The sequence below is a fragment of the Ambystoma mexicanum genome, chromosome 2q (genome assembly GCF_040938575.1).
Source record: "Ambystoma mexicanum isolate Mex_15411 chromosome 2q, UKY_AmexF1_1, whole genome shotgun sequence".
NCBI classification, from domain to species: domain Eukaryota; kingdom Metazoa; phylum Chordata; class Amphibia; order Caudata; family Ambystomatidae; genus Ambystoma; species Ambystoma mexicanum.
Window position 1 is genome coordinate 1,206,417,249 of NC_090924.1, and position 16,389 is coordinate 1,206,433,637.

At 42.7% G+C, this 16,389-nt stretch overlaps 1 protein-coding gene across 1 annotated transcript in view; it reads right to left on the reverse strand.

Moving 5' to 3' along the window:
* MEOX2 (mesenchyme homeobox 2) overlaps window positions 1-16,389 on the reverse strand; it is a 445,569-nt gene that overhangs the window by 63,172 nt on the left and 366,008 nt on the right. The window lies entirely within an intron of this gene.

The following is a 16,389-nucleotide window of genomic DNA, read 5'->3' on the forward strand; positions in this document are numbered from 1 at the left end:
AATCTCTGAGAAGTGCGCAGGGAAACCTGAAAAATAGGCCGCCAATCCATTTTGCCTGTGTCAGTGGTATAACTGGAGACCACACTACCAAAACCTGGCATTGGGCTGCCCCCAGAGCGAAACAAAACTACTTGAAAAAAAAGCAGTGCTGCATTGCCAGGAAAACCCAGAAGTGCTTTAAAATCCTTTTTTCCATGGCTGTTGAAAGTGTAAAATCATGGTTCCCAAACATCAGGAAAGATCAACATCCTTGTTGGGTGTTAAACATCACTTTATTTAAAGAATTCACCTAGGCACAATGTCAGGAGAAGCACATTTCATCACAAAAATATCCCATTCAAAAAGGTGCTTGCCTAGAAAAATATGTCAGAATATGGGCGCATTACCGCTGCCTGCCTGTGTCAAAGCTGTCATTTACTTATTCTGGCAGTTTGAAACTTGTGTCTTAAAATCAAATTGTGGAAAAGAAGAGACTTGCCATCAAAAGCAATATAGGTTGCTAAAATTCAATTTCTATGTTTTAAAAAGACTGGAATGAAGAGATCTGTGGGTATATTTGTTGAAAATGTAAGATTTAGTTTAGCAAAATACAAGTTTGAACAAAGGGTTCTACAGTGAACTGAGGCCAGCCACACTGGACTTCAAAGGCACATTCCACAGTTTGCTCCAACAAAGGGTGCCTTCCTTTTGCTCTCTGCCCAGGAACTATCATTTAAATGCTAATGAAAGGAGAGAGACAATAGGCTTCCCGGACTGAAAGGAAATGCAAATTCGGGTGACACAGAAACCAACTGCCAGCGGGTAGAGAGCCCTGGACTGCTCTGGGCCCATCAGACTCTGGGGGTGGGACCATACAGATTTGTGTATCTTAGATTACAAGAAATATATACTTTTGCGAAAAGACTCATAGAAAACTGTGAAAACTGTGGGAAAAAATGTGAAAAAATCTGTAAATTAGAGGTTGTTAATATGAAAAGGCTGCTCACTGTTTGAAACTATTCTGGACTCTGTGTGATGGTAAGAGATAGGACTACCGGAATTTGGATGTTGTAGCAATTGTGATAATGCTAGGAATATGAAGTTTACAGGATAATGCCCAGATGTCATGCGTATGTATGGAAAAAAATGTGGACAGATCTGACACTGGGTACCCCACCAAAAGCACGAAAAACTGTCAATTTTGAACCGAAGCTCTCACTAAAATGTAACTCGGATGGATACGTGCCCTTCTAAATCTGTAATGTGAATATGTGTTATTAGCAGGTTGGTGATATTGTAAATATGATTTATGTGGAAAATAGATTTACTCTACAGAAACCAGTGGGCGGGACTCCCTGGGTTGTAAAATGCAGCATCACTATGACACTAGATTTCCTTCTCAAATCAGGAAAGGGGAAAGACTTTAACCAATAGGATTCCTAGAGGGTGTGCTTAGTATAATCTAGCCTACCCACCCCTTTGGGAAATACATAAATAGAGACTGCTTAGGACGTAGGGACACACCCATTCACCCATCAACGGATTGTCGGCGAAGCACTCTGCAAGAGAACCCAGACCCAAGACTCCAGAACTCTGAAAGCAGAAGGCCCAATTCCAAAGCTAAACCCTTCTCAGCTTGGCCTATAAAATCTTGAAACCTGATTTTAACCCCACACTTCCAAGGGGCACACCAAAAATTGAACAGCCTGGCTGTGCTGTTTCTGCTTTTTGCCAAGAACTCTTGCTAGAACCCAGAGATCCATACCAGTAGAGCAGAGCTGTAACCTGATAGCTGTAACCCAGAACAAACCTGTCCGATCCAGTTCAGAGGCCGTGCAGAGACCAGAGTGCCGTGCTGAGTGCAGAACCGGGTGCCTGAATCCTGTCCGGTGGGCTAGCAGAATTCCAGTCCAAAACCTTTGACCAGATCTTTGACGGGCCTATTCCAAACCATAGTTGTGAGTATCTAGCATAGAATTGTCCATAGCCAATCTCTTATCTTTAAGTAATCATATCCAACCCATTCTATCATATCCAGAACTGCATGGTAGAACCGTTCTTGTTTTTTTTAATCTTTCCCTCATCGATATAGTCCTTTGTTAATTGTAGTGATAATATCATCTTTGCGCTAATATATTTGCTGAAGAAAGACAAGTGTTTTTGGTGGGCAAGAGTCAGAGCTGTTCTGGTGGCTGTCCGTTGGGTATCTTGCATCTTCAGAGCCTCCCTTAGTGGAAAGAATATTCTTGTTTGTAATTCAAAAGTGCATCTTTCATCTTAAAATCTTTTCTCTTTTTCAGAAAAATCGACCTCTACTAAAACCTTCATAACTTCCATACCATACATGCTAGAAACGAAATTTAAGTGTCAAATTGAAGCTAACATACCCAGCTTTCAAACGAATCTAAAACTGTAGTAGTCTTTCCGTAATCGTGTTTCTCGCGCGCTGAAAAGTTTGCCACGGATTTGCATTTGGCTCAATTTCATCATATGTAAAATAGCTATTCTTTGCATCCGACCTCAGAATTCCGTTTTCAATCTGCTAGTTGTCCAATCATCATTGCTAGTGTTTACCTGGAACTATCCAAAGTGGCTCCCACTATTTTTGAATCCAATTTATTGAATTAAAGTCATTTTTCAGTGTTTTTCCCATTCATTACAAGCCACATTAAAAAGCATTTGACCTGTTTTGATATCATTCATGTTCTCTCTATGCTTGCTGGGGGGAATTGGGATTGAAACTGCATTTGTTGAGTGTTTATTCCTGAAACATGTGTGCTCTCCTTCCATCTCTTTATCTTGCATATATGGGGGGATTGAGTAGTATCAAGGGGAAAGATAACATTGCATTTGATTGAACCCATATCAAGTATTATTCTGTGCTGCATTGTTTTTCTATCCATATCAAGTATTATTCTATGCTGCATTATTTTCTTATCCATACTCATTCTGATTAAAGAGATTGTTGATTGTTGTGATATCACCCAATGCTGATCATTGTATAAATATGAATAGTGTTATATCTAGATATTATTCAAATTCATAAAATAAATCTTTAACTTTGCAAAACAGCCTGCTTCCTGGTTCAGTGAGACCGGGGGATTCAAAGAGAGGGGTGTGATATAAGGGTACATCATTCAGAAATAAAAGAACTTTTAGACATAAAAATATATAATTAAGGGTTCCAGCTGTGCATCACACGCTAGAAATTGACTTAGGTGGAGTGCCGGGTTGAAATCACTTACACTCTTTCCCTCTATCCATCAAGCACTCCCTTGTGCACACTCTCTTAAAAAAGCCTTCTGCTGACCCTTCCTGCTCGGCTCACTATTGTCATATCATCCTATCTATACTACCCCCTTCCTGGATGAACTCTTGGAGAGGTTGACCCTCCTACGACTGATCCCCCACATTGATCTTGTTGGTTGCCTTTATCACCATCAATCTGGATTTAGTGCATACAGAAGGACAGAAACTGCTCTCTTGAAACCATGCCTGCAAATCTCGACTCCAACTCTCCTGCTGTTCTCATTCTCCTCGATCTCTCCTCTGCCTTTGACACAGTCGACCAATCCATCCTCATAAAACGACTTTGTGACACCCTCGGCATCACTGATCGGGCACTGGATTGGATGACCTCTTTCCTCATTAACTGCCCTTGCAAGCTGCAACTGGACCCTTTCTTCTCCACCACCACCCCCTCTACTTGTGGTGTCCTGCAGGGCTCTAGTCTATCACCATGACTCTTCAATATCTACCTCACCCCTCTTGCTCATCTGATCTCCTCCTTCTCTCCTCATTTCTAGTGTTATGCTGATGACTCACATCTTTTCTTCAAACTTTCCTTTACTTCCACCTCTTCTTCCTCCTCTTTCATCCCGACTGTCTGTCCACTATTCAGGCATGGTGTGCAGCAAATGATCTCTGTCTCAATGGCAGTAAGATGGAGAACCTCCTCATCGGGACACCTGTGCCCTCTTTTCTTTCTTTCCTCTGGCCCCCATCTTTGTGCCAACTAACCACACCATCTTGTGCGACCAAAACCCTCAGGGTCATCTTCGACTCCACTCTCTCCTTCATCCCTCACAACATGGACCTTACCAAGAAGTCCCACTTCCAGCTCCACCTCCTCAGAGGCATTCTTCCTTTTCACTCCTCCCCCCAGAAGCTCATTGTCTGGAGAGCTCTGGTCCTCTCCAAGCTGGACTACTGAAACAGCCTCTTTCATAATCTCCCTCCTTCCTCCCTTTGCCCCCTCCAGCTATTCCAGAATAGGGTTGCAAGACTTATCCTTGGCCTCAAGCCCAGGGACTATATCACTCCAGCCCTAAAATCTCTCCACTGGCTCACAGTGGCTGCAAGGATCAAATTCAAGACCCTCTGCATCATCCACAAGGCCTTCTTTGGCCGGGACCACACTATCTCCAACTTTCCCTCCCTAAATACTCCCCTGCTTGAGCCCTACGCTCCTCAAACTCTAACTCTCTGACTGTCAAATGCTTCTCCAAGCAGAGAGTGGGTGGCAGGTTTGTCTCCTCGACTGTTTCCTCCCTTTGCAACAGCCTCCCTGCCCCTCTAAGACTTGAGCCAGACCTCCTTAAGTTTCAGAAACTGCTCAAAACTCTGCTCTGCTCTATCATATTCCCTCTTTCCCTTCCCTGCTAATCACCACAATGCTGCTGTGACCAGTGGCCTAATCCTCATGAATCTCACAGGATTCCAGACCCTTCCTCCCAGTCAATACCAGCACCCCAACCCCCATGCACTGCCATTCCGGACCCTTCTTGGTGGCTCCACATCCCACCCTTGAGATTTATCTGCACTAGCACTTAGCCTGAGGTTCTCCTCCTTGGATCCCCCTGAGCTCTTCCCTCCCGGGCCCCCTTACAGCACTTGCCCACTCCTCTGATCCTCCTTCCATCCCAAACCCCTGTACTTCTATCTCAATGGACTTGCACGGAAGAATGCCACAAGGCCTAGTAGGACCACAACTGTATATTTATTGTTTCTGCCATTGTTATTATGTCCACTGTTCCCTTCCCTTTTATCCTTGTGGTGCTTTAAACACCATTCTGTTGTATAAAGCACCTTACAAATGCTCAATAAAATAAAAAGGAAGCTCCTGGGCGGTGGCCAGTCCCATGTGGCTCTTTGATTCTGGAGTGGCTGGCATTCTCGTTCAGGTCTCTAAAAAACAAGGGGTTCCACAAGTGTAATACTTTCAGCAGTGACCCTAAATAAGAAATAATAGGAATAACAAATAGGTTGTCTTTCTGGAATTCTATACAATAATTGCTAGACTCATTAAAGGTGTATTCCAAGTCACTGATTTTGTCTGTTCTTAAACCCCTCAAATTCATAATGCAGACAAAAACTTCCTAAAAGCATTTAATGGGGACTAAGCATCCCTTTCTGGCTATGTATGTTGCTTTTTGGAAGTTGCAGTTATAGCATGTTTTTTCTGCTGTTGTCTCTGTTACGATCAACACAGGACATTCCATCTCAATGTCCTTGGTCACTTGACAAAATCCTTGTAGCTGAAAGCTTGTGTACAGTATAGAAATGTTTGACCATAACACATCAAGGGACCCGTGATTTTATTGTGCCACAATTAATGCTTTATTGTATCATGTCTATCTTTCCCATATCCCTGGAAAGCTGTTCAGGATGTTTGTTTGCATGCATGAGGTAACGAGTGCCCAGAGTATGGGATATCGTGTGAGTGCTCTGCTTTCCCTGTGCTATGCTCAATTCTTGAATGCACACTTATGAACTCTCCCAATGGAATGTATTTTGCCAACCTCTGAAGCCTGACAAGTAGATCCATGCAGGCTTGACATGTGGCCAACTTTGCCCCAGACCTGCAGATGAACCTGCCTGCTATTAAATCTCAGTTACCAGTTTAATGGTATACACTACAGAGTGTATTTGCTTTCTGACTTGGACAACATTCAGACCTGTAATTGCTAATTTTACCATAGCTGGTAAAATAGTTCAGTTGGTTGAGCCCTTGCTGCTGTAATGTGTCTGTGATGTGCAGGTGGTAGGTTTGAATGTGGGTAAGGCCAACTCAGCCTTTCCCCCTTCTGAGATTGATAAATGAGTACCAACACAGGTTGGATGATATTGTATGTATATTTGTTTTATATAAATCGCTTAAGCATAAGTGCTATATGATAAAACATCATTATCATTTGGTCTTGGATGTCTGCTTGCATTCACAGTAATTTGGTAATATGGGCCTATACAAACTACATATTGTGATCCATTCTAGTATGAAATGTACATCACATTAGTGATATCATAACCATATTTTTCGTAGTGTACTTCGGAACAATGCTATGTGATGCCGCTTCCTGTTTTGTCTAGGGTTGAAAGGTTGTATTTCATCGCTTCCCGTGATGTCACACTTTGGGGGTGGGGTCATATGATATCACATCCTGATGTCCTTTTTTTATTGTTCATTTATAATGCGCTTAATAGCAATGAGCCGCAGTGTACTGATCACAGAATCACAAGTAAGAAGCACACGTTCAGTCCAAAACAGTATTGTCACACATAGTATTAAAACACAAAGCAGACTGCCAAAAGGTTTTAAAATGGATTGTCCAACTACGGACCTCCTCACCTCTCTATTACTTAGTCTACTTGCGTTACAGCATCTGCACAGTTATAAAATGGTTTACATTTTCTGCAGTGCTTCTTCCCACATGCAATCTTCATTCTGCACATGAAAGTGTTCTTGATTCTTTACTTCGCCATCAGATTCTATAAGGTCTTTGCATTCTCTTCTTTGGTCATCCATCTCAGTGCATCACGCTCATATCTTGGGATGTCACCAGCCTCTCCATTTCACGTCGTCACACGTCTTCGGTGATCTCCCTGAGGGGACCATCATTTTTTTTGTGGATACATCATATAGGGTTTTATCAGTGGATACCTTGTCTCAAAGGCTTCTCATGGTATAGGTAACATTACTGATGTCGCACATGTTGCAATTTCTGTTTTCTAACATATAGGCAGAATAGGGGCAGGACTTCCTGCAGAGGCATTCAGCTGCTCCTCTACACAGCTTTCGTCTGGCCCCGTGGCTCTCAGGGCATTGGTCAGTGCTGCAGTACCTAAAGCGGTAATCCTAAACCCCTCTGAGCCTGTTCAGGCATGAACAAGCATTCAACATGTTCTGCTGTGTAGAAACTTCCCTTGCCTTTCCTCTTTATGATCCCATTTCTCCTTCTCACTATGAGGACCAGAATCAGGCCAGACACACTTATTCTTACACTTCTAGACAACATTAAGGAGGGTTTTGCCAAAATCAAGTTAAAGAGAGTACTGATTAATTGTTACGTTTTTTTATTTTGTGGTTATTGTATACTTTATTATGCATCTGGTTTTAAACACAAACCTTAAGCACATTGATTACAACGTCATTATGTCACAAATAAGAATAAAACCACATGCATTTAAAATCAAAATTGAATATATTAGTATAATAAAATAAAATCAAGGACCAAGAAACAAGACTAAAATTAGTAAAGTCCAGCAAGGAATATTAGTGGGCTTAATGCTAAATTATTACAGTTTTACCTCAAATGTCTTTTGGTATTTAGCCATAACCAATTCATGCACTTCTTTGCAGCTAAAAAGATTAAATCTATACTCAATTAACTTCTGCACATCCCTCCACAAAAGGAAGGCTGCAGCAGTGATCACCACTGAGTCCGTGCCGATTAGCGTACCCCAAAGTAGATCCAATTTGATGTAATTACAACAGCCTACAAGTGTTTTATCGCTTCTCAAATATTGAGCTTTCAGAGCCAGGCACGCTGCTACTAGTTGCTGACTCGTCTCCACACATTTGAAGCAGAGCTGGCATAAACACTCTGCTAATGGAATATCTGTCCATGCCCAATATACTCTCTTGTAGGTAAAATATTTAGTCGGAGACATGGGATGAAGCATGTCAAATTCTTTGGACAACCTTTTTCAGGTATTACCTTGGAGTATCAGGATCAAAAGCCTGATGAGAAAACTCATATCTCCTTTTGTGGGAAAGGTTGTCTATACTTTTTATCGTATTCAATGTCAACTGAGATTAATGCCATTGACAACTGGATATCCAAGCTGGAAAGATATAGCATTGCACAATGTTGTAATTCCTCTACAAATCTGTTGTTGGTAGCCCCCACACAATGTGTACCTATTCGTTTCTACAAGGCATTAGAATTAACGTGTGGAGACACCAATCTGCAGTAGAGCAATGTTCTTTGTAGACACCAGGTTAATTCCCGTGATTTGTGAGCCCATACTCCAATCTCAATGCCTCAACCGGAATTGAGGCAGGAAGGTTGATAATTGTGTGTAACATTTTTCCCTCCCTCTTATCCAACCAGGAGACATATTTCAGAAGAAGAGCTGCCAAACCGTACAGCAAACTTGGTACTATACTAACTCAGTAGATTTCTAACAAGCCTTCTATATTGCCTCCCCCTTATCTAATATATAATGTTTTACTGTCAACCTCGTTTTCCACATTTTGGGAGCAAATATGTTACCATAGTATTGGCCCAAGGGTTTGTATTTTATTGGGAATCCCAGGTAACAATAATAATCAATGATTTCTAAAGTGTTATCGTCCTTCTTCCATTGAAAAGAGGTTTTTTTTGGAAAGCTTTCAGCCAAGCACATAATTCTTGTCTTCAGGACGTGTATTACCATGTGATTCTCATTGGCGTATTTGGCCAACATGACGAACGACCTCTGAAGGCCAAAAGGTGCAACATAAAATATAATTGTGTCATCAGCATATGTCATGCTTGGGATGGGCTCCCCGTTTATATTTGGGGGAAAGGTGTTAGCTAAGCTTAGGGCATCATCCATATCTGCAACATACAAATTGTAAAGCAAGGGTGAAAATACACACCCTTGCTTGAGTCCCCGATTGGTGCTAAAATGACTACTAAGGTTGCCAGATTGGTTCAGTCGGACAGTAACAGATGTATTGGTGTGTAACAGTTTGATAACATATAGAAGTTGGTTGTCTATTCCCTATTTCTCAAGTATGCCCAGAAGGAGTGGGCGAAAAATGAAGTCAAAGGCTTTGTTGAAGTCCACAAAGCAACAGATTAAGTCGTTTTTTTTGGCCACCTAAGGTCTCAGCCATTAGAAAGTGCATTGCACAGATTTTGTTAATGGTGCTGTATGTCTTTCTGATCCCGGTCTGAATAGGTTTTTTGATCTTCTTCTCTTCTGTCCATTTTGTGAGTTATTTCAGTAGTATATTGGCACATATTTTCTGACTGGTGTCCAGCATAGCCAGCAGGCGATAGTTGGCAGTGTCGGATCTCTCTCCCTTTGTGAAGACTGGTATAAGTACCGATCACTGCCAATTATCCGGCAGTTTGCCACTTTGCTCTTTCTGAGTAAATAAGTTCAGCAGAATTCTCACCCATAATTTAGGATTAGCCTTGAACAAAATTGGTACAAGGTAATAACCAAATTATTGAACATGTCCACTCTCACATATTATATTATAAATGACATGACATAACCTGTTTTGCACATAAATATGATTTTAAATGTGTTCTTTTGCAGTAACACCATTTAATAATGCCTGCCTTAATGCAGAAGTTATTTGCGAGACTGATGTATATATTTGTTTTTATTAAATAACCATGACTCAGTTAATATTGTTCAGCCATTTTTCATACCTTATGAATGGAAAAATATGCTATTTATTATTGTATTATTTATAGGAGCACATCTGGGCGTCTAGGCGCTATTTACAGGGAAAAGCCATGTATACCAGGTGCAGGTTAAAGGATAAGCCATATAAAGTAAAGGTGGTGGAAAAGTCATTTCAAGTAATAAGTTAATTATAATTATAACACACTTAATACTGAAGAGATTTCTAAGCGGGGACCCAGGATTCAAACCTGTGTTGCTCTGCGTCATCTTGCTTCGAAGATGAGCGCATTGCCACTGAGTTATAGTACTTGTGCCTCTTAGTTCTCTTAGTAAATAGGGTACACAACGTCTCTCAAGTCAAATCAAGTTTTTTTCGTATAACAAAGGTTCCTCATTCCGATGTTGGTGCTAGTCATGGCGCTATTAGCGACATGACTAGCACCAATACCGGTACCGCCACCGACTTGGTGGTATGGGGATTTACCAGTCTATTCTGACCATTGTGGGACTGGTAACTCCCCATTTGAAAAGACATTCCCCATTCCCATTCGAGCCCCCATAGGGCTCAATGGGAACGGGGAAGGTGGCAATAGCGGTACCGTAAATTACGGTACCGTTATTGACCCCAGTATCCCTTTGCGGGTCCCGTCCTTAACGCCTGCTAAAACCAGGCAGTAAGGAAGGACCCGCAAAGGGACCTCGGAATAGGGCGCAAAGGGATTACCGGCACTGGGGTGTCATTACCGGTGCCCGGTATCCCTTTGCGCCCACCTTGTAATGAGGACCAATGTTTATAAAACAAGCATGTAAAAAACACAGCATTATTAAATGCAAAAAAATCATATAATTCAATAAATTAATAATTCCTTTTATCATCAAATAAAATAAACAGTACCGATGTGAGAATGTTACACAGCAGATAACAAACTGCTCCTGTGCTCAGAGCTCAGAACCAAGCAGATTAGAGGTGTGTCCGCTATTAACAAGTAATACAACAAAGGGCAACACTGAGTGAAGCCTACATTTCGTAATATAGGTAATTACATTATTTATGTAAAGGTACAATAACAGGGGCGTGTATCAGATACTCACATGGGGCAAGACAAAATACACAATTCTTTTCTTCTGAATTTACTTTCCACTTCGAGTTTATAGTTCTTACATGTAAAAGGTAACTCTTGTCCTATTAATCGGCACACAAACATACTTACATTTATTCACTAGTAAGTAAAGTTGAATGTTGATGCTAGATATTATAGTATATTGCCTATTAGCAGGTTTATGTAATTTATGGTGTTCCCTCTCCACGGTTTAATACCTAATTAGGGCAACTGTTATTTACGTGTAAACACACAAATTAATATTGGGGTAAATTAAGACTAATCTTCCCACGTTTATTCTCAGCAGTGATTGTTTCACAGAATCTAACCATGGAATACATATGTCTGCTGAACTGGTCAAGATATACTTTAACATCCACTGAGTCAGAGAAACTTTTCTAATACTCTAAATTCTTAACCATAGCCAAGATGGTTCTATTATCATTTCATCCTCCAGCATCAAAACTCCCAATTCTGTATAGACTGCATATGAAGGGGATGAATTCAGAACACCAAGAGGGCTTGCTAGAAATGTGTTTTCTTGATCTTGTAGGCTCACTGGGTTCGTGTGCCCCCACAAAGCAGCCCCATATTTCACCACAGCCTTTACCTTTGTATCATAGACTTGTAGGCACATATGTTTGTTTGTTTGTTTGTTTGTAATGCGCCAGAATACCCTGAATAAACAGGGTGCAGCAGTTACAAGAATTTGCAAAGCTTTGTTACATCAATACCAAATATACATACACAAGATCAAAGTTATAAAGCAGGATTATATACATATATACAAGTTGGCACAGGTGAGTACAGTATGTGCAAAAGGCAGGAGTATGCAGGACTTAGGGACTCAGTGGGCCTCATTACGACCCTGGCGGTAAGGGGTTTACGCCAGCGTTAGCTGCGCCGACCCCTTACCGCCAATTACGAGGTCCCCTAGCGCCATGGTGCTTTTAACACCTGCTTTTAGCAGGTGTTAAAATCCATGGCGCTAAGGGACCATGGAGTTAATTACGCCACCGTAATTTACGGTGGCGTAATTAACGCCTTCCCCACTCCCATTATGCCCTATGGGGCAAAAATGGGAATGGGGAAGGGTAAATGGGGATTGGGGACTTACCGCCCCGCCAAGGTCGGAATGGGGCGGTAAGTCCGCCAACCACCATGGCGTAAACGTAGTTTACGCCATGGTGGTAAAGTCACGGCCCAGGCGGTAACTTACCGCCTGGGTCGTAATGAGGCCCAGTATGTTGGAGGGCTTACGTCTTCAACCATGAGATAATCTTGGATCAGAAATTTTGGTAAGGTAAATCCATTCTGAGAGTTGGTGGTAGGGAGTTCCACAGTTTGGCTGCTTTCACTGGGAAGCTGTTGCCCCCTATGGTGGAGCGTTTGTAGTTGGGGACGGAGAGGCAGCCTCTATATGCTGTTCTTGTAGGTCTCAGGGAGGTCTGTCTATGAAATCGGTTGGTCATGTAAATGGGAGCAGCGTTGTTGAGGGCCTTGTGGGTGAGTGAAGATGTTTTTAAGAGAATTTTGTCTTTTATAGGGAGCCAGTTGTTCTGTTGGCTGTATACTGAAATATGATCTCTTCTGGAGATGCCCAGTGCCGCTCTAAGAGCGTTATTCTGGAGAATTTGTAGTTTGTTAGTGGTGGCTTTGGAGGATCAAGATAGAGAGCGTTGCAGTAGTCCAGACGGGACAATATGAGGGCTCTGGCAAGGGTCAAGCAACTAGTGTCAGATAGAAAGGGTTTGGCTGTGCGGATCAATTTGCACATGTAAGCCGTGGAAGAGGCTAGTGAGTTCACCTGTCTGTTGAATGAGTAGTTTGAGTCCAAATAGAATCCCAAAGTTTTAACTTCATGACCCACCATGATGCTGTTGCCATTGATCAAGAATGATGAATAGGCAGGGCTTAGTTTCTTTAGGCTGGCATTAGTACCCAAGGTGATGAGTTCAGTTTTATCATCATTCAGGCATAGTCCATGTGTGGCCATCCATGCCTGGATGATGATGTACACTCTATTCACCAAGGCCAAATCCTTTCCATAATCTTCAGAAAGCGGAGGAGGATCTAGGTATCATCTGCATAGTTAGTGTAGGTGATACCGAGATGATCCAGATCATCGAAAAGGGGCTGAGTAAATATATTGTACACAGTATTGTACAGGGGGAGACACAGGATCCCTGTGGTACACCACAGGTGATAGGTATGGGGTCTGCTGCATCTGTGGGCGAAAACACCCTCATGGTTCTTTCGTTAAGGAATGATCTAATCCATGTAATGGCCTCGGCGGAGAAGTAAGCTGTTGTGTGTAGGTGTGTGGATTGGACAGAGTGGTCAACCAAGTCGAATGCTGCAGAGAGGTCGAGGAGGAAGAGTAAGGCGGCTTGGCCATTGTCTCTAAGCATGTCAATCTGTGTTTTAAGGTCAATAAGAGCCATCTCAGTCCCATGTTGAGAACGGAAGCCTGACTGTCTGGCTCCTAGTAGGTGATGTTTTTCCAAGTGCTTCTGTATTTGTACATAAGTGACCTTGTCTAAAATTTTTAGAAGGAATGGTACAGTCATTATGGGTCTATAATTTGTGGGAATGGCTGGGTCGAGTGTAGGTTTTTTCAGAAGAGGTAGTACCCAAGATTGTTTTAGATTGGTGGGGATGGAACCGATGGAAAAGGAAGCATTGATTAACCTCATGATGAAGGGGGAGAGGTCTCGGGCAGCATCTTTAGTAAGTTGTGCTGTGCACAGGTCTCCCTGACAGTTAGAGGGTTTCAAAGACAGGATGATTTTTTCAACATCGAGTATGGTCACTTTGGAGAAGTTGAAACGGGTAGTTTCCCTAAAGGTTGACTTTTCAGGTGGTTTGGACAGGTGGGGATTGTTCAAGGAGGCTTTTTTGCAGAAGATTTTGTTTTGTAGTGTAGCACTCTTGTTGGCTAGAGCCTTTTGGATTTCTGAACACCAATTATTGACCTTTAATGCAGGTGCTATGGGGGTTTCTACTTCTTTAAGGATGGGGAATAATTCCTTCATGTTAGTTTTGGCCTGGGAGATATGGGAGTCGAAGGAAGTGTGTTTGGCTAGGACGATTTATTTTTTGTACAGGGTCGCTAGTTTGTTGAGTTTGATTTTATTGGCTACTGAAGGGGCTTTTTTTTTCCAAGTACCCTCACAGTTTCTCTTTTGCTGTCTTAAGTTTTTAAGGAATGGTGTATACCATTTGTTCAAGTGCATTTTAGGCTTGCTTGGTCTGAGTTTGAGAGGGGCAATTAGATCCAATGAAGTGTACATAATTTTATTGTATTCCTCGACCAAAGTCTCGGGATCCAAATTGTCAGGGAGTGTGTTAAGTGTAGGGAGTAAATTCGGGATAGGTCGCTCCACAGTGATACTCTTTTTGTTTCTCGTGAGAGTGGGTGGTGCCTTACTGGTCGGCAAGGGCGGGGGTCTGGTGGTGGAGAGCGAGAACGATACCAAGTGATGGTCAGTCCAGGCAAGTGGGGAAATGTCGGTAATGTTAGCTTGACAATTGTAGTCGGCTACCCAATCGAGTATTCTACCTTTGGTATGGGTGGGTTCCATACTTCTTTGGGTAAACCCTAATTCTGTAAGAGTATTGACAATAGTAATGGCAAGTTGGTCTTCGGGGTCATAGAAACCCATGTTGAAGTCTCCAAGGATGAGTACTTGAGTGGAGTTTTTAAGGTTGGTGGATAGGATGGTATTAATGTCCTCATAAAATGTGCCTATTGGGCCGGGAGGGCGATAGATCACATGGATGTTGAGGGTTTGGGCATTATTGAGGGGAACTTTAACTGAAAGTAGATCGCAAGAGGGGACATTAATGGTGGTAGCTGATCTCATAGTAAGACTACATTTGTAGATAATGGCCACACCTCCTCCTCTAGAGTTGGGTCAGTCTTGTCTCAAGATAGAATAATTTGCAGGGACTGCAAGCATGAGCATAGGGCCTGCTGCCAGATGAAGCCATGTCTCCGTGATGGCAAGGAGGTCAAGGTCAGATCGGCAATTTCTGTTGCATGCGCTACTAACGATCTGGAATTAATCAGGGCTCCCTTAATTTGGGGGCTCACTGTGGTTGTGGCCGTTGTAGTGGGGGAATTCCTGTGAACTTTTGATACTGCTCTGATTAGTGGGGTTGTGTGGGGGTTCAGGGTGGGAGTTATTAGGTGAGCTAGGTTTAGGAGTATTTAGGCTGACAGTCGTGGATCTTAGTCTCTGTGCAGTAGGCAGAGAACGGGCGAATGGCTCGTAGATTTTAACTAGTCTTAAGTTCCTGTCTATGGTAGGGCAAGGGGAATTAGTAGGTGGCACTAGATGAGGGTCATATATGACTAAAGGTGAACTGCTAGTTGATTTAATGTTAGGTATGGTCGAATACATAGTGATGGGATGGTAAGGTGGCATACTGAACAGTGCTATATTATTTATAAGGAGCAGGAAGCAGACAGGCAGGCTGATGAACAGAGGAGACATGCTAAGTAGTAGTTGCAGGTGTATTCATAAGGGATAGATACACTGGTGCTTAGGCGAGATACTTGGACTAGATGCAGAATTAAGCTCTCAGACTGTGCAGTGGCGAGGCAGTGGACGTAGCGCAGGGAGCAGTACTGACCTCAGTCAGGTGAGTGAGGGAGTATAGATTCTGTCTTAATGCCCTTGTGGGGTGAAACTCGTGCACCTGTAATGGCAGAACATCAGTAGGCACTATAAGGGAGCTAACCTTTATACATGGATGGCACATGGAAATAGTCTAGGAACGTATTGCTAGCAGGCAATTGTGGATCTCTAGGACAGAGTAGGCATACAACATGAGCAACCAAAAATCAGACACCTATAAGCTGAAACGATAACATTTATTAAAGTACAGATAAGGAGGAATGGCATATGAGGAGGGACACACAACGTGTAGGTGTTGTTTGTTTGTTTGCCACCCACTGACTGCCCATGGCCATGCAAATCCATATGGCCATTGCCGCCCAAAACACCTCCTCGTGGGAACTGTCTGAGCTTGAGTTAATCAAGCCCCAACATCAAACGTGCTTGAAGTGCCTCCCAGTGTTTTCTCTCTTGTGCAAGTTAATGACCTAATCGTAGTTGTAAACGAGCTGTTGGTGAAATATAAGTGTCTTAACCAGCTCAGAAGTCCAGTTAAAAACAAGCTTTGCAAAGGCAACCGTTTTGGCTTGTGTATAAGTATTAGGCAATTGCAGGCACTGCCATTAGCTGCCCAGGTACTCGCTCCATGCTGCACCTGCTCTCATCAATGGCCAGTTACTATCACTACAGCAGGGCCTGACAAGTGCCTTTCCAGAGCCTGCACAAAAGCTCTGCTGGCATTGCCAATGCTTGTTTATTTAACGAGGCGGCAACGTAGGGGCTGGATAAAAGGAGTGCCTCTTTTATTTTAGGAAATCAGTGGCAATTATTCCAAATAAGGTTAGAATGCAGTCAAAAGCGTGAGGTTTGGGAGCACATTTTAGTTGTTCCCGTTGGTGGTAAGGTTGCCGTTTCTGGAAGAACCGTTGGAAAGGCGGTCACTGCCCCCACGTTTTGACGGTACGGACGAGATCAAGGCAGCCCAGACCTGGCTGCTCCCA